The 19,456-nt window shown below is 41.4% G+C and overlaps 1 long non-coding RNA gene across 15 annotated transcripts in view; it reads left to right on the forward strand.

The window, feature by feature from the left end:
• LOC308194127 overlaps positions 1-19,456 on the forward strand; it is a 155,761-nt gene that overhangs the window by 39,173 nt on the left and 97,132 nt on the right. The window contains exon 2 of one of the 15 annotated variants that reach the window (XR_013950295.1): positions 2,062-2,366. The exons of 11 other annotated variants lie outside the window; for them this stretch is intronic. This is a non-coding gene — a long non-coding RNA (uncharacterized lncRNA). Of the gene's footprint in view, positions 1-2,061; positions 2,367-3,350; positions 17,731-19,456 lie in introns of those variants that run through there. 3 more of the 15 variants (XR_013950301.1, XR_013950305.1, XR_013950306.1) reach the window with 3 other exon arrangements.

Here is a 19,456-nt window from a genome sequence, read left to right on the forward strand (position 1 = left end):
AGTTTATTTGCTAGCATGCTTCCCAAATTTCTGAGTGAAAGATGAGCTCGGAATCCAAGCCTACGTTTAAGGCCTATAAAACTGACGTGTCAAGAGAGGTATATGCATGTATATTTGAATTTCCCCCGAGGGATTTCACAGTGGCCCAGACTGGAGCTATCAGTACTGTACGGATGTGTTTCCTCAGATGGAGTGACCAGAGGAAACGTGATCTCGCTACTGGGACTTAGCACTGCTGGTGTTTTCAGTCCCAGAAATCTTTATGGCAAAAGGGGGATTGCTGAGAGCAGCCCCTGCCCTGTTTTGCAAGGCAGGAAGCTTGATCTGGGGTCGGTAGATATTGCCTGCTCATGTCTCTTGCTTGATTTCTCTACTACCCCATCGAGTCTACATTTTTGCTTCATCTCCAGCTGTATGTGATCCTAGAGTATCTATGATAGCATGGACAGCGGGAAATCAAGGTAATGACAGGGCTATGAGAATAACCATTAATTCTGAATACAGTCTATCTTGTGCTTAGATCTTATTTGTATTGCTTCTCTTAGATTTAAGCCCATAATAGCCCATGATTGCTGATAATCATCACAGTTGAGAAATCACTGCTGAATAATATAATGTTTTGGAAGGAGACAGAGGGACAATAAACGAGATCTGGTGTTCTGCAAACCACAGCTATTTCTGCACATCCCCCTGCTTCGCTGGGAAAACAGCCTCTCCTTGCCTCTTGGCTCTCCCTTCTAGTCCTCCAGAGCAAGGGTGAGGGCACATGCCAAGCACGAGCATCACTCAGGGTTTTTTTTTGCATCTGACACAGCAGGGTGCAGTTATCTCCCCTGAAATCCAGAGGCTGCTATCCCTGGCAGAGGGGCTTGCCTGCTCCTGGCTTAGGCAGCCACACTGCAGATAAACATGTCACGGCTCTGCTAGCCACGTGGGAACAAGTTTTCAAGGAACGAGTCAACAGAAGCCCTCTCTGAGGAGCTCTTCCTCTTCAGAGATCAAGGCACCCACCTGCTAGGGGGGTACCTACCCATCCCCTAAGCTTTGTAAACTTTTTTTTTTTAAGTTAAGCCATGTAAAAAGGGGATTATATTTTTATTAAATAATGGCTGTGCTTAGTCATTTAGAATCTTTGGAGCTCCTAGGAAGACTATGGCTCTGGTAGTGTTGTGCTGCCCTGAGAATGTGCCTCGTTTTCGTGCTGTCTTCAGGTTTCCTAAGGTGTAGGAGTTAAATGTCTCAAATTTCCTAGGATGAAACTGGCCCCCAGAGCCTCCAGAGTTGCATCTTATTTCAAGTAACTGGGATTGGGCTTGCATTTATTTTGGGGTGATTTCAGGCTGTCTGTTGGCTTGGCACCAAGTGAGCAATGCCAGATGCAGCTGGGTGTCTCCTGCCAGGCTGTGCAAGCGGGCTCTGTCCCCGCTGCGGTTTGATGTACTAGCTGGAGGGAGGCAAACTAACAGGAATTGCAATAATCGAGTGGCTGGGGGTTGGGGGGAAATCAATGGGCAAGACAGAACTTCGGTCTTGGGAAACAAATGTCAGCAAAGTCAGACAATACGCAGGAGATGGAGAATGGGCTGGGGGAAGGGTTGGGGGGAGAAATTGTGGTTTTCTTTCTTTTTTGTTTGTTTGTTTGTTTGTTTGTTTTTAATATCCTTCAAGTTCTGAATTTAATTCGCAGGGTGAGTTGCAGTCCAAACTGATCTTGAAAAGGCAAGGTTTTATCCCAAAGTTGTCTCTGTTGAAAGCAAATGGAAGTCAGCTATTATAAGGGCAGTGGGGTGACAGGGTATCATAATTTCAGGTTTGAGTGCATTTACTTGTAAGAAAACTTGATTACATTTGAGTTTTCACCGTCGGATGGAGCTGGGGAAAAGGGAGCCCAGCATAACAACATCAAATGAAGTAAAAGTGAAATAAATCTACAGAGCAATAGCAAGCTGTTGAAAAATGCAGAATTTTGGTAATGGGCAATAGTATAAAGGCCAGCATGTCCTATGGATTCTGAGTAAACCTCAATTTCAAGCAACTTTTTTTTTCTTTTTTTGCTTTCAGTAACCTGCTGAGCTACAAAGGGAGAGGAGGGTACCAGACAATGAGGACTTGTCTCTGGGGAGCAGCTAAGTTCTAAATCAATCTGATGGTGTTCTTGAAATACCAGTGAACGTTTCCAAGCATTATATTAAAATTTAATGATCAATAGTGCTGAAAGCTGCACTACACACAGGCTAAAATAAGTGCTGACAATTCACCAGTATATGAATTTAATAAAATGTTGTTCACCAGAGTTATCTACAATGCACTGTCCAGATTATCCTCTTGATTAAGAATTACCTGTCAAAACAGTCCCTCTTTGTTAGGTGAGTGCAGATCAAAGACAGGGTTGTTTGTCCTCTTGTGTATTAACTGCCAGAAATAGGTGGCTACTTATTCAAACTTAGTCTAGCTACTAAAGAAAATAGCCTTTTTCCTTTGTATAAGCATATTACGAGCTACATCAAAGGAATGCCTGCGGGCCCGGCCAAATTCAGGACCCCACTCCAGTCAGCTGCAGTCCCTTGCTTTAGACTTAAAAGTATAAATAGACAAGAGGCAGAGGTTGGGAAATAGGGGCAGGTGTTTCAAAAACAAGTACATTGCAGAGGCTACTGTAGTTATCTTTGGAAAACCCAACAAATTCAGTATTAAACTTAGGTTCCAAATGTGGCTTTCACTGTCCAAGATGCTGCTTAAAATGGGACTTAATTATCTTTATAGGTATACATGAGGTGTTCTTTAAAGTTATGCATGAGGAACTGGATTTTTATTTTTTTATTAAAAACATTTATTTTTTTTGTCACCTCAGCTGGACGCAGAATGTTTCCATGTTAGTTATGACACTGAGTGCTAAGGTAACTAACTTTTGACTGCTAGATAGGTAAGGTTCCTGTATGATGCTGTGGCTAAGTGTTTGTTTACTAGCTCGGTGGTTAGCATCTTTTGTCTTTCTGTTTCTCCAGCATGTGAGACACATCCAAATCCCACATCTGTCTGAGAGATTTTGAAAGCAACTATTTCCCACAATTACAGCTACTTGGCTGTTTATAGGGTATTCTAGGATGGTCTTGCTAGTTTTTGCTGAAGCTCTTCCGCTTGTGAATGAGTCAGTATTCACTGGGGGGCAAGTAAGCACAGGATTGTCTTTCAGAATACCACCTAAGACAGGTGAAACTTGGCTTTTTAGCTGTGCTGCTGCATGGATTATTTATATTTTTTCATATTTCAAGATTCTTTGGGGACAGGATCTGGAATGCACTTTGCTCCAGGAATTGCTACCAGGAATGCAGGTATACTGTTTGTTTTAGTTGATAATTGGGTGTATATTATGCCATGTGAAACAGCACAGCTTCGGGAACAAAGAATGAGAGCTTTCTCTCACATCCTCATATGCCTTGAGGTACACTGAGGTTTAATGATGATACAGTCTCCTGGGATGTGGGAAAACTGGATTTACATCACTGTTTATTCTTACGAGTTGTTATGCTTAATAAACAAAAAATGAGGGAACAGTTGGGGCATACCAACACTGCTGTCTTCGTGAATGTAACACCCTTGTGTTCTCGAAGGCATTTCATCTTTGCTGGTGTGTAAGAGGCTTTCAGTAATTCTGCAGCAGCTGGCAACTTCTGAATGGTATCGCCTGAAGGGTGTGGGTACAGGCTTGTCTAATATTACACAATAATGTCTGAGCAATACAATGTAATATCACACATTTTGTATTCGGAAAGCTCTCATGAACTCCAGGCGGCTCTGACCATTAGTACCTTTAATGCACTTTCCCAATTAGTCCACGAAAGCCCCTGCTTTGACTAGTTGTTCACAGCTCCAGGGAATTGATTCTTTTCACCCTCTAATGGCAGGGGCTGCTGACCAAACCTCCAAACCATTTTTTTTTCTTTTCCTTTCTTTTTTTCCCTAATGTATTTTATGTGTTTATTGTATTTATCAGGGACGTGGTAAAACAAACCAATATATAATGTACACTAGCTCACGTGATTCTTTCTGTGTGAGACTAATTATTACCAATTAGAAAACAAGCAAATGTACATTCAGAAATAAGCAGTACCTTGCTCATTTACTTTGACAATTATTGTTTAAATAATTTATGACAACGTGTCATTGTGATGAACTAGTGAATATACCTTAGTAGTACGTCTCACGAGGGTAAAAAAGAGTAGTAACGTGGAACTTCCTTACAGAATTTAGCGTTGAGGCTTTGTTTGAGAAACAGGCTGGATCTAGTGGGAATAATTATGCTTGTGGAATACGCAGGATGTGGATGAGTAGCAATCAGTACACCCCAGAGACCCTGATGAATTTGGAGAGAAAACTAGGGAAGGCAGGGTGTCCTGTTCCGCACGGGGTCTTGGTCCTGCCACGCCGCTGTCTCAGGGATTTGCATTGCTTAATTCTGCTTGGTGTTACGGCAAGCACCGCCAAGGCAGCAGTTTGGATTCGTGTTAAAAGTTATGTTTATCTGCTGCTTGGTGTGAAAGATGTATATAGATGCCCTCAAATTTCATCTTTCTTTTTTTTTTTTTCCTTTTTTTTTTTTTTAATAAAACTCTGTTTTGAAAACGGCCAGGGAGAGGGAAGGGGAAGGGTGGTGCAGTGCTAGAGTGTTAGCTCAGAAGGCAAGAGATGATTTCCTCTTCTACCGTAGGCTTCTGTGAGATGGATCATGTCCCCAAATTTTTCTGTCCTATAGTTCACTCGATACTTATCTAGCCTGATAGGAGTAATTACAGCAGGAGACTGTGTGGGTGGATATGCTCTATGTATTTTAGAATAAGTCCAGAGCTTGCTGCTAGGGCATTTCCATTATGAAGCTATTGTTAGCTTTGATATCACAAAGGCAGAGTCTGTCACCAGTGGGAGTCTTTCTCCAAAAAAATGGTATTTCATTTCAGAGATGTCTGATTTGGCCAAGACTGGAAAGCAACAGAAAACTCAGACTGTATCTTTTTCAGAACAGACAGTGTGAGAAAAATATTTTAAACAACATGTAATTTTTCCACCAAGTCACGAGTACAACTGGTTCACAGTTTGTGTTTCCAAAGCAACAGCCATTCTAATGATTCAACACCATTTTTGCCTATTTTTTGTTTAATAGTGTAGAAGAAAAGTGCCACCAAGAACTTCTTTCAGAATTGTTTTTGGTTAAATATAGATCTGGTTTTGTTTTAATATCATATTCTGATGTCAAGTTTTCACTTTAATTTAAAAACAGAGAGATTTTGAGTGTTACTTCGACACCTTTGGCAGGCCACAGGAGGTCTCTATCCCATGGAGAATCGCCTGTGGACTCAAAGCATTTCAGCAGGGCAGAGCATTGCAGCATAATGCAGAGCAGTGACACTCAGGGTGACCACTGCAGGGTTACGTTACACGACTTAACTGGCATTTGCTCATATGTAAATGCAAAACCCACTTAAGATTCTCTGGAGAACTTGGCTGTCTTCTAGGTAGAGCTGTGGGTGGGTGGCTGTGGTGGAAAATGTGCTCTGCAGTTGTAGTTTGAATCCTTAGGGATAGAAAGGCAGGTGAGAAATTGAGAAATGCTGGGCCATTGCATTTACCTCCAGCCAAATGAGTTAAACTGGGTTTATTTTATTCTCTGCTAACCCCATCTTCAGTCCAAAACACACACACATGGTACATTTTCTGATCTATTTATTTTTTTTGGTTAATAGCTTGCTCATTTGAAAATGTGGTTTCAGTTGACCAGAAACTCTCTTCTACTAAGCGAATTCGATGCAAATTAGTTTTTGGAAAGGGTGGTTGGTTTTTTTTTTTTGTTTGTTTGTTTGTTTGAATAAAAAGCAATGAAGTCTTTGAACAGTAATCTAGCTTGAAGTCTTCTGGCTCAGTTTACGAGAAGACATTAGTGCCTAGAGCCGTCTTTGCTTAACCAGAGCACGGAGTATATCTCTTACAATAATCAAAAGCAATTTTGTACAAGCCCAGATGCAAATTTGCCAGGCTGTCTGACATAAGAAATGTTAGCTCCCTCTTTTATCCACTGGTCCAACTGGAATGCTCCACAACTTCCCTGCTTGTCTTTTAGGAACTTTTTGTCATCTCCAGTATCTGCTAATTCACATCTGATCTAGTACGTGCTTGGTTTTGGACCATCATTTGTTTGGATTTAATATCCTTTCTCTCCCCAGGATGTTCTCGTGATGGCAAGCTAAGGAAGCCGTGACATGTTTGGTTCTGTCTTTGCAGAGAGATTCTTCATTTTAACCACCCCTCCTCCCATAGCTCCTTCCTTTATGTCAGCAGTCCTGCTTTGCACCTCTTCTTTTCGTTAACATACTCTACACCGAACACTGATGCTGAATTTCTGCTGTCAGGAAGGGTCTTGGTCGCGAGCCAACTTTCACTCTGCACTGCATATTAGTGGCTCACAAGGTCCTCTGGATATTGACTGTCCTGTGGCGGTTCTTGCATGGCACATAGCAAAGCAATCTTGGTCTTAAACAGAGCGTAGATTATTCATTTGCGATAATCTGGGCAAACTAATGTGTGCCTTCGTGTTAGGCAGTATGGTGGCTGTCACCACAGAGTCAACATTTGCTCAGGGTTACTATGTAAGCACAAAGGAGATTTTTTCTCTTTTTTTTTTCATTTTTTTTCTTTTTTTTTTCTTTTCTTTTTCCTTCTCTCTTCCTAGTCTGCTAAAGACAGGGAAATATCCATGGTAACTGCATGTTATGTTATGGCAAATGTTGAATTTGTGTATGTGAAACACTGACAGCTGCATGGTACCATTTCTAAGTGTTTTCAGCATTTGTGTGTTGGGCAGGATGAGAAGGTTATATCATACATTACCAACTGTAAAACATCAGAGATTCAGTATCCTGTGTTTGTACTTCTCTTCATGCTTTGCTTTAATCTATAGCAGTGAGGTGCTGGGAAAATACGCCTTGCCAGCAAACTCTCCAATCTTGTGAATATTTGGAGAGTGTAATTAACGTCCTTTGAGACACATCCAAGTGAGGAGAAAGAGGGGAGTGTAAATTTACTCTTACTTTTTCTTATTTCTGGGCTCAAAAGCTCTGTGTCCTACTGGTTTTACTCAGAATCAAAAGTCACTTCAAGAAACCTGTAGAATTAGTGACAACTGCTAGGTTTTTGAACAGGATGGTGTCAAGTTCTCAAGCCTTTTCTTTTTTTTCTGTGAATTTGACTGTTAGCAAATCTCTGGGCACATTAATGGCTTTCTTAAGAGCTTGGACAGTGGTGAAGAGACCATTAATTGAGAAACAGCCAGACCCAGTGAGAGCAAAGATTTGTCTTCAGCGGGAGCCTGTTCACTGCCTGGTGTGGAGTACAAAAGCAGAGCGTTGAGATAACTCGTAAGAGACTTTGCAACCTTTAGCTGTTGATTTCAGGGTGTAAAAATACAAGCATCTGGTCAGCATCTGTACCCTTTTGACTCCATAAGGCCAGGCGCTCATGTCTTTGGCTCTCTGGTCTCAACCAGCATTTTAGCCAAAACTGATTGTGCCCTGTGAAGAAATAATTGCATCCAAATTTGTGTGTCCATTGGGACGTAGTCAGCTGGCTCCTAATTAAATTTTTGGATTATTTTTTTTTTTTCTCTACTCCCTAAGAGGTTACCCTGGGCCACCTCTGCAAAAAGCAGTGTACGAACGCAAGAAAGGGCTCTGAAGCAAGATCTTTGGCTTGCAGAGAGTGCTCCTCAACACATTGCCTACCTCACGGCTGAAGGGCATCTGATTCTCCTTATAATGGACACCTCCATGGGGTGGGCCAGCCTGTTAGGTGGTCTGTGCTGCACTGCATAGTGATGGCTGGCTGGGAGCTGAGCTCTTTTAAAGCTTCTGTGCTCTGGAGTCCCTCAAAGCTCTCTCTGGTAGGTGAGAAACTGAGACACTGGGTTTGAGAGAGGTGTTTCAGTTCCCGTCTGCTGCCTGGCACACATCTTTGTATGTCTACCTTCTCCAACAGGTTTCTTCCAGGTAGCACAGAGAAATTCAAAGGTCTGGGTTTGTTTGTTTTGCCTTGAAAGAGGATGAGGGGGCACCCTGCAAGTTCTGCTGATTTTTAAGTCTGAAGGGAGAAAATCTCACTTTTTCAGGGAGGATATAATAATAGGACAGATTAAAACTATGCTGTGACAGTTTATTGGATTTTCAACTTCAAATTTATTTAAAATAAAGAAAAATTGTATGATTTAAAGTCAGTTTTATTGCTGAGGCTGCATTATAGGGCTACCTCTTTTATGTCTTCCTATCCACTAAGGTTTGGTAGCCAAAACACACGTACATATCTTGCAAACTAAAGACGAGCCTTCTATGAAAATGCAAATTTGTGAATTCTCATTCTTTGGACTTTTTCACTGGGGTGTGCATGTGGGAAATTCAATGCCTGTTGATTCTTCCATTAAAGATAATTTTTTTCTCTGTGGTGATTCAGGTGTAATAGCAGAACTGGTTGCTGGTGTTCTGTAGTTCCCTGTCACCGAAGGCACAAAGGGAGTTGTGGCACAAGGAAATGTGATAGGCTCTTCTCTGCCAGGGTAATACTGATTGATGTGGTACAATGTTCAGAGCCAGGTTCCTGGCTCTTCTCGTGTTTTCAAGGACATTGTACATATCCTCTTTAATATTCAGACTGCCTGTTTTCATTCCCTTTTATTTGACTGTGAGTTCTGCAAATTTGGCTAGGACCAGAAATCCTCCAAGTTCAATAACAACTACACACATTTCATTATCCATGTTCACACTTTTTCCCAGGCCAGCATTTAAAACCTACGCAAGCGATGAATTTAATTATATTGTAAAATACTGAAATTATTTCCAGATGTAATATTGAGACTCTAGGGACGGTAACTTTTTCTTTCTTTAAATATAACATGCCTATTTAGGTCATAATTTCAGATACACTGTTATTTGCTCCTTGTAACAGATTTCAAGGAAGATTCAGTTTCTTTGTTTAGAGGAGCATTGCGCTGTACAGTGTGTTTGGTAGATGATGACCCAAACCATGTGAGTTCAGAATTGCTATTTCTGGGTTTCCAGTGATGTCAGTAGATTAAAATCTCTGAGTGAATGTAGTGTTTACTTTGCTTGTCTGAGCTATGGATTTATATTTTATTTTTCAAATTCTATCCCAACACCTATAGAAATGGTTACCTGATAGTGCTTGGTTAAAGGGAAATGGGGAGGCAAAGGCATTGGCAAGAGTGCTTGGCTTGCTGAAATGAGGTATTACAAGCAAACCTCTGGACTCTGTCAGGGAGTGTAGTGATAGGACAAAGGGGAATGGCATTAAACTAAAAAAGGGTAGATTTAGGTTAGGTATAGGGAAAAATTTCTTTACTCTGAGGGCGGTGAGGCACCGGCACAGGCTGCCCAGAGAAGCTGCGGATGCCCCATCCCTGGAGGTGCTCAAGGCCAGGCTGGACAGTTTCAAATCCATCCTATTGCAGTCTTTAGTGGGAATCAGTAGAGTGTTTTCAAAGCCTGGGTGCCTATGAGGCCTACGATCTCTGCCTTGTGCATAATTCTGTTTGTATTACAAGTGCTGTTCTCTTAGGCTGTTTGCAGCTTTTTCTTGGTTCTGATTACACTCAAAGAAAGTTCACAGCTTTTGCAGAGTTGGTCTCTTCCTTTCCAGAAGCCTTCTCCAGATTTTTAATCCAAATGTTAAATGAGGTCCTAGTGGGGAACCCTGATGCAGTCTGAGAGCTAGTTTGTGGCATCAGTATAACTGACTGACAGAACTAAAGCAAGCTAGATCTAGAAGTTTAGCTGGCAGAGAAAACAAACAGATAATATTTGCAGATTATTTTTGTCAGTGATCCTGCTGGTGATGGAAGAGCCGGGTCTGTTCTGTCCCCATGGAGTGTTTTGATCACCATATGACCTCTCCTGTTCACAGCCCATCCTTCCAGAGGAGCATGTAGCAGCCTGTGGAGAGCCTGGGGTGTAAAAACATGTAAAGCCATGGTAATGGGTAGGGTTTTTTTTTGTTTGTTTATTTCTTTTCTTCCAGTGGGGTCAGGACTGCTTTCCAGGTATCTGCAAAATTAGTAGGAGGAAGAGTGAAGGGAAGGGAGAACTTCTGGCTGCTAGTAGCTGTGTGTCCTCCTGGGGAACGAATGAAAGCACTACTTTGAACTGCAATAATAAGGAGACAGAGTGCAAGCTTCTTGACTCTGATGGTTAAGTAAATTATGTGTGTGTGTGTAGATGGGTTATTTAGAATTATATGGTGAATTTAATTTGAATTGATCTTCAAAGGGATATCAACAAACTGTTTCATTTATCAGGGGAAATCACCTTTTATTGTTTTTAAATGAGAATGGTAATTAGAAGGAAGTTTGGGTGAAAATTGATTCTTGGGCTAGCTTGTTACTTCACTATTCACTACAACACCAAAGGGAAATGGCCATGTCCCTGTCTAATCTGAATTCATCAACAAGTGCTCAGAGATGCACGTGACTTGTTAGTGAAGTCTGTAATTAAAAGGAGGAAGGGAAATCCCCTGGACTAGGACCTGAATAAAGGATCAGCTTTCTCTCTTGTTGTTCCTTATCCCCTCCTTCCATGTGCCTCATGGTCTACTCTTAACTCAGGACTGCTGCTCTCATTGCAAGTATTGTTTGCCCATGAAGTAGAAGGGCAAATTGAGAACTATAATCTGATCAGGCTAAGAAAACTAGTTCTAATTTCTATCAAGTCAAGAAGCAAATACAGTTCTCTAAAGTAATATGTGGATGCATCATGCTCAAATAATGAGGTTGTTATTCCCTTAAGTGGATGTTCCTAACCAGCAGCGTGGAAGGGTAAGGGCTACAGTTTAACCTAAAACCATTAAGGGAATGTAAATTTGCTAGATATTTAGCTCTTACGTCATGGAAGCAGATGGACACCTAAAAGTGGGAACATCAAATGTCCTTGCGTCTCCAAGATCCTCATCTCCCTTTTTATGCATTTGCAGAGAGCATTGACTCTCCTCCTGGCAACCTTTATAAGAAAAGCTGCAAAGTAATGTATCCAATTTGTAGGTGTACATATAATACTTGGGTTCTTACATTTTTAGGTGGCCCAAGGCCCTCTCCATTGGTAGGGCTTTGTGCGATAATGAATCACTTCCTTGGACTTTTTTTTTTTTTTTGATACTTATACTTGTATTTGCAAACATCCCTTGTCTGTTTCCACAGCAGCCTACATAGGCATGCCTCTAGGAGAAAATGGGATTTGGGTCTTTTATTTATTTGTTTTAAGGGTGGATATTAATGAGAAAGAATGATGTAAAGGGGAAAAATTGTCATGGACATCTTAATAGACAACCATGTTGCAAAATAATTTTGTCTTTCAGACACAGTTCCTTAGTCCTGTCTGCTGTGATTCTGTTTGAATACACAGAGTGGGGAAAAAAAAGTTGTTTGGGTAGGTGTGGATTTCTACCAGAATAGAGTTTTTATTGCTATTCTTAAACCGTGCATACTCAGCACAACATATTCATTCTTGGTTGCCTCCTCATTCTTTTAGCCCATTACATCAATTTATTAGAGCATGAATATGCAGCAAATAACCCTCAACAGATTTATTTTCTCCATCCTCATTATGAATGTAGTCTGCATTTTTTTCCATGTGCCTTTCCAACAGCTGGCACATGCTTCTCAGTATTAGAATCTTTCACCTTTTTCTTGAATGGCTTTGATTAAAACTATGTAATCCTGTAATGCTGGTTATTTCCCTTGCTTTGAAAACTGAAATAATAATAGCAGTAACAATAGTAAAAACAGCAAAAAATCCTGCATACTAGCTTTCTCTCACCATGATTCTTGTATATAGCAACTGAAATGTGTTAGGAAAGCGACACGCATGTGTGGGCTTAGAAGCAATGTGTGTTATAATAGGTGCATGTATGTATGGATAGTAGACAATAGTATAAATTGCATGGTGTGGGAGCTACTGTTGAGATGTCTAAGGATAAATCATGTTTTGTTGCTGCTGTGCTAACAGCTAAGTAGAAAATATAAAGATCTCAGGCTTCTATTAACTATACCATTAAAATAGTTGTGCTGTCAAGTTGATGGTACTTTTTTTGGTCTTGCATCACCATTCCCAGTCGGTGAAATCTCGAAAAGCACACGTACATTCATAGATACATCTTAATTCAAGCAAAAGTTGAGAATCATTTACATTCTGCTTTCATTGCTCTTGTGAATTGCTGGACAACTCTGGACATCAGACAGGTTTTTGTGGCAAGGTTGTGGATTATAGGTGTTGTATTTTTATAATGTCTCCTTGTCAGCATGTACCTGATCCAAAGAGGACTGGGAATATTGTTTCCAGCTGTTGGGCTAGCTAACGAATGGCTGTAGCTTAAGTCTGTGAAGTGATGCCATTTTACACTTGTCTGTCCAGCGTGGGTGCTCTGCTTGCTGAGCCTCTTTGAGGGAGTAATGCGCGCTGTAGTGGGTAAGGTCCAGTGCCAACGAGAGACAGAAGACAATTTAATAATGATGCTGTCCACACAGATTGGCCAGCTGGATGTTTCCAAAGCAGGTGGCAGTGTCTTTGTACTTGAAGGAGAAAATAAAATGTGAGAACTATAAATTGGACACATCATCCCCTACTAAAAAGCTATGCAAATGAGAACTCTCTCATTAAATGCAGGATAGAAGAAGCAACCTCCCCATGTATTTGATCAGATTGTCTCGTTTTGATTGAAATTCTTTCTTTTTTTTTTTTTGACTGAGGATTTACCTTTTTATAAATTATGTTTAGTTAACTTGAATGTAAAGTGAGATGTCTCTCTCTGGTCCCTCGATAACACTGAAATTATACTAGTTACAATTTTACAAATCTGACAAATCCCTGGTAATCGTTATCTTGGTTGAAATCTAATTAATAGTAGTATAGCATTGCAGTCTTACCTCCTTTGTGAAATTTAATAGTCACTTGGTGATTTTCAGACACTAGCTGCCTGGTAGGCATACATGCTACCGTGACAGACCTAGGAATATGCAAATCCCAGCAATATGTTGTTTAATGTGACGTTCAGCTCTTTGCTGTAAGTTCCTCTTGCACAAAGAAGCATTTGAAAGAGCATTTTCCTTTCCTTTTTTTTTTTTCTTTTTTCCTTCCCCCCAGTGGAATATCTGTGTGCCCTGGGGAAGAGTGCTCCTCTACAATTTCAGTCTTTGCTTTAACTCCCTGCATGTGGCATGCATGTAAGCTGGAGACAGCTGATTTATTTTTCCCCCTTTTTATTTTTTTCCAGATCCTTCTGAAATATATGCCGCTCCATATGTTTGCAGGATTATGCTTTGCTACGTCATCTTACGTTCCTTAGGCAGAATAAGGAATGGTTTTCCTTTAGTATAGCATCTATTATTGCTCAGCTGAAGCTAGATATTTTCTTCCTGAGTTTAGCTCTGTTGATGATTTGTTTCAGAAACACAGTGGAAGTCAGTCAGTTTTTTTTTTTCACAGTCAGCTGTAATAAAACAACTATTTAATTGAAGGTCAGAATTTCACTCTCTCTCCCTCTGAATTTTAGCATATGTCTGAAATGGTGCACACTGGCCATCAAGCTCTTTACCAAAGAGCTGGTCAACCTAAACTCATGGGGTATAGGGAAAGAAATGGGAAGGTGAGCATTTGACTTAGTTTTCTGATAACTGGAGCCCTCTTACAAAGCTTCAGACCTTCCAGACTGTTTTCAACACAGGTGACTGAACGTTTTTGTAAAGATCTTCTCCATCCAATCAGACAAACTGTGATGTGTTTGGATTTCACTGCAAATCTGGTGCCCAAATCCATGGGTAGATTTCAGGAGTGTGTAGATTTGGGGTATTAATGAAGGGTAACAGCACAGCACAGCAAAGTTCTTTATCATCTCAGTGTTGCATGTGATTCAGACAGAACCATGATCCACCTGGAAGAGTTTACAAAGGAAAAAGTGAAGAGCAAAGAGGAGTTTTTCTCTGGAACCTGCCCCTTTCGTTGGCTGCTACATGTTAGAGGTTTGGTTAATGACCCACTTGTTTTAGCCGGCTGCTTGGAGTAAGCCTATAGCTCTCCATGGGTCTGTTTCAGACTCAGATGTATCCTTTGGGGTTCTATCATTCAGGTAGCTTTGCAGATGAGGTGGGAATGTGCCATGGTTCTACACAGCAGGGCCAAAACCACGTGGAAGCCACTCCAGCAATCACAGCATTGCATACCTTTAATGCAGTAAATATAACCAGTAAGAAAATACGTGATTTTCTCTCACGTATCTCAAACTGATCAATTGTTGCACACTCAAACTCTGACCATGGTGTGTGCTATTCATCAGTCTGCCTAAGACTGAACGTGGTCTGGAAGTCTCCCTCCTCTTGCTTTCCCTTGTGTGTTAGCTCTTTTTGATGTGATAGGATCTGGTTTGGTGACAAGCACCCTCTGTCTAGTTAATTAATTAATGCAGAGGCATTGTCACAAAAATCATAGTGCAGTAGTTTCCATTTCAGCCCAGATAAACGCAAGCCTGAAGTGAAACAGTAGGAAGGGAAGAGAGGCACGGTAGAAAGTGCAACCACTTTGAAAATGCCTAGAAGACTTTTAAAAGATAGAAAACCAAAGAAAGCGTGGGATGGCCTACAGGCAAACCTAACTTGTCTCTAACACACATCTAGTCTGGAATTTCATCGTACCTCTGATTGAGGAAAGAAAGACCAATTAACCCAGGAAAACACGGATTGCATTACATATGCATTCCCTGCCAAGGGGGGAGAATGTCGATTACTTAACACAAAAGTGCTGAAGCCATTAGTACAGCCTTTTAGAGTTGAAATAAACATGTGTATTATATGCCTGTATGTCCCAGTGGACAGCACGACTGGTGTCATATTCCACAGTGGGTCCATTAGCAACATAATGTCATCTAACCACAGGCCATGCTAATGGTTTAAATTAGAATGTGTGGGGATTTTTTTAATTTATAAAAGACACTGCTGCGTGATTAAAATAGACCTCTTCAGCATAAAACTGCTTCTCTTGCATGAAAACCCTTGTGATGCATCACTTCAGGCGATATCAATGAACAGGAAGGTGTGAAACTAAGCTTTCTGAGCGTGCAAGGGCTAACAAAGGGTTGAACAAAATCAAATGTGTCCATGCGGTGCTTGATAGCTCTGAAAAAAAAAAGGACTGGGATGTCTTAAAAAGCAACTGACATCCCGTTTTGGGCAGGTGACAGAGGACATACAATGGTATGTTTGTGCAAACCCGTTTCATAGCTGAAGATAATTGGTTCCACCATACCATGGGCAACAATGCCCCACTGGCGTTAGCGGTGCTAATTGCTATGGGTAGAGAAAGGGGTAGTTGTCATGGGTCCAACACAGCAAAGAACGTGTGTAAAGCAAAACTTTCAAAATCAAAACCATGACCTCAGCCCAGAAAACAGAAGGAAGTGTGAACTTGGCAGCTGCTGCCCTTCTTTCATGATTGCTTTAAATACCTCTGCCGGAGTTACGGAGGGTACTGCTGGGGCTTTAAACCTTTCAGAAAACATGGTACTCATATCTTATACAGCTTCCCACATAATTCATCTATCAAAGTGTTTCACCAGAAGGCTGTGTTAGAGCAGGACACTAATAGTTCATGCTCTCCTCTGGAGCCGGAGGGCAGACTGTTAACCCTGGTGCTGCATAGCTAATCAATAGTAGTGCAACAGTGCTTCCCTTCAAGTTTTCTACCTACATACTGCTGTTTCCCTCAGAAAAGGGAAACGTGTTTTCCTCCATATCTTCAATATCACTGACGAGCCTAAAAATTCACGTTGCAGTTAAGAGAATCTGTTAAGCACGATAAATAAATTGCTGCTTACAAAACATGTCTCGTGCAGGTACAGTTGCAGGAGAAGAGGGGACTGCAAACAACCTCTCTTCTGGCGAGTAGAAAAGCAGGATGGGGACCTTGTGCTCATAAAAACTTACCAGAAATAGTTCTCATTTCTGTTCCCTGAGATGCTAACTCCACCACAGAGTTCCCCCCTGAGGTACTGGAGCGTGTCCTCAGCTCGGTTCTGATACCTTCCCAGCACTTGTTCTCACCGCAGAGGTGATCCGATTGTAATTAGAGAGGCCTGTCTAAATGCAGTCGTGCACTTACCTTGAACTGGCTTGCCTACGGGAGAGCGTGAGCAGAGCTCACAAACTGCTTAGTGGGCTGCATCACATCCCAGGCTTGCATCCCTGCTGCACTGAGAGACACAACTTCTTCTTTTTCAACAAAGGCACCGTGGAGTGGCAGTACCTGTCTTCTAAACGAGTTTGCATGGGTCAGCTACTAGAGTGGAACAGACCCATGCTGTGCTCGCACAAATCAAAAAGTGTAAGTACCATATCCCTGAGAGAGAGAGGAAACCTGTAATCCAATTTGTTGTATGGAGGTGACGGCAGAGGTTCAGATAGGAGGGAAGCAGGATGAAGCATGGTGCGGAAGTGATCCTCTTCAGTCTGTATTGGAAAAGTGAGCAAGACAGCCTTCAGGGAAGCAAAAAATGCCAATATTTCTGCAGCAAAATAAGCTATAAACAGTGAGATAAATCCTAACTCCTTAGATTACCGTGTACCTCTTTTGAAAAACTGTTGCGTTTAGTTCCACACAAAAGATTTTCTAATTCCTCTAGCTGTTTGCGTGTTTTATGTATACATCTATGCATGTTTTCGGAGCCTCATTCAAGGGAATGTTTTAATTTCCTTGCTGTGTGCAATTAGACCTCCCATACATTATTGTTTATATACGCCCTTTGCTAAGCCAAGTACACCCTAGGAATTTGATCCGATGCCTGCAGCTGAAATAGTGGCCTCTGCCTGTGATTTGGAAGGTGATACTTGCTTCCTTTTTACAATTGTTTTAAAGTCAAAAACAACTTTCAGACCATTGGTTTTTTCCACCCTACAGAGCTAAAGGAAACTGAAATGTTCATTTAGTTCTCTTCAGTATGGGTGACAGGACACTTTCAATGGAAACTGGTAACAAGAACATTTTAAAAACTGCCTGTAGTTGACACCTAGCACCGTGTGATTTCTTTTGGACAGGCTAAGAGGTTAAATTGCAGCTTTAAGTAGAGCTGTGGTACTTTAACTGTGACTCCCAGCTCCGGAGCTAACTCTGATCCCTGTTGGCGTCCGCTGGCAGTACGAGAGTTGACTCCCAAGCCAGGTGCTGGGCTCAGGCAAGGTGACACAGCTCTGCCTTGGGTCTGCAGGTCTGCCCTGTGTCGTGCTGCTCTGTGCCGTGCCCATTTAGCATGCGAAGTCACAAGAACTTGCCAATCCCCAGCGGCATACACAAGCTAAAAAAAGGACATTGCACCTTGGTTGTTGCACTGGAAGAGGGCATTTCTCATGATATTCCCAAGCCTGTTGTGGAAGCTGCAGTCAGGTGCTGAGCTGCAGGGATGGGATTTTGCTACTGAGATGCTGCAGCAGTCTTCCTGGGCACTCCCCTTCTAAGAAATGTTGTGTAAAACAGTGCAGGAGGTAACAAAAAATGAGTTATTTGCCAACATTTCTGATGCCCTAAAGAAAGCGGCGCTGGTTTGCTTCGAGTTTTGGCAGGTTGTGCCTCAGCCGTGTCCTGATTCTGTTGAATGGGGAGCTCTAGGAAGGACTGTGTTGGTTGGACTGGGATGTCCAAAGCCAAGGTAACTGTGTTGAACAGTCTTTCGGTGGTGAATGTGAAGAGAATGACTGTTCTGCGGCTGGGTGGGGAAAGACGATATTCTTTTTGTGATTTCTGAGGAGCTATTTTGAAAGCTCTTACTGAGCCCACTGTAACTAGCTTATGGTGAATGCCCCTGATGCTACTTTCTAGATCCCTGAGAGCTTCTGTTAAAATGACTGAAAGGCCTCTCCATGGGATTTACACCAATTCTTTTGTTGCTGAGCTAGCCTGCCACATCGGGAACCTTGAATTTTGTTCTTGCTGGGAAATGCGAACATGCATAAGCAGCATTAGCATCCTTTGTAAGACAGATTGTTGAGCTAGCTAAACACAAGCGTGGTTTCCCATTCGCTATCACTGTTACGGGATATATCACAGGACTGCGACTTTGTTTTGCAATAGCACCTGCCACAAACAATTCCTGCTTCAGAATCTTATGATCTGCCTGACAATTGCAAAATTACCAAAGGGAGCTCTGTGGGAATTAGACCCCAAACTCTTGGAATATTTGAAAAATAAATAAGGCTTCTGCATGTTCTCAGGTACAGCTAATATATTAAAAGTAGGTTCTGAATTTTCTGAGTCAGACTTCCCAACTTTCAAAGTTGGGAAATCTTCATTCAATGAAGATTTTTCAAAACTTCACTACACCTTTTCCTAAAGAGGATTGATTGCTAAACCCATTTGCTCCTTCTTACCTTGGTGTATAATCAGTGTTCAGTGTTGCATGGAGACTTTAACAGTGCCAGGAAATAAGTCTTATGGTTCACATTTGTATGAGTGAGAATGCTTAAGAAATGCACGGTCGCGTTTTTTTCTTAATTCAACTAAATTTAGGATTGAATTTGTATGTTCCCAGTTAAGAAATATGTCTTCAGTTGAGGTATGAAGATAAAACTTCAAAAACAGTCTTCAAAAATGGGAATGCAAAATAAAAATTGGCAGCATGGTGTAGTTTGCTCATCATATTTTTCAATATCAGACATTAATGTGTAATGCAACAGAGGTGAAAATAAAACACTCAGAGGGAACATTTGGTGTTGAAATGTAGTCAAGATAACTGAACAATCTTTTCTGTAGTTGTTGTGTTTTTGAAGAATGTTTTTGAAGAATGAAGAGTGTTCCCTCCTTAGGGGAGAAGCAGATCCAAAGGAGATGTTTGGGATAGGTTGCAATATAAATAAATTCCAAGCGGTTTTCTTTTGAGAAACTCTAGTTTCCCATTTCTGCAAATGTGGATCTTTTCATGTGGTCATGTTCAAAACGTCTATGTAACTCTACCCAATGTATACAGTGCCAGTGAAAATCCCTGCCATGGGATTATTTTAGCCTGGTTTTCCACAGCTAGTGTTCTTCGCACATGGATGCAGTCTCTCAGAGGCAAAGCAAGCACATATTTAACTTGAAAGATCAAAATCAGTCAGTGAAGTAAAGCTAGAAGGGCAGTAGTATTTTCATGTCATTTTTATTTTCCCCTGTTTGAGGGATGGCGTCCCCTTCTATCAGATACTTTCTTTGGCAACTGTGGTAGTGGACTTGGCTCTCCCAGCAAGGAGGAGCCAGGGGAGCCGAAACTCAGAGACTGCAGTGAGGGCCTGACATGGAGAGGGTTTGGGCATTGAAGCTGATGGGTTTCACTGCGTTCACCTGAGGCAAAAGGAAAAAATATGGTTTTGAGAAGCTTGGGAAGCTTAAATACAATTTTT

Source organism: Anser brachyrhynchus, assembly GCF_964034855.1.
Source record: "Anser brachyrhynchus genome assembly, chromosome: 4".
Taxonomy (NCBI): domain Eukaryota; kingdom Metazoa; phylum Chordata; class Aves; order Anseriformes; family Anatidae; genus Anser; species Anser brachyrhynchus.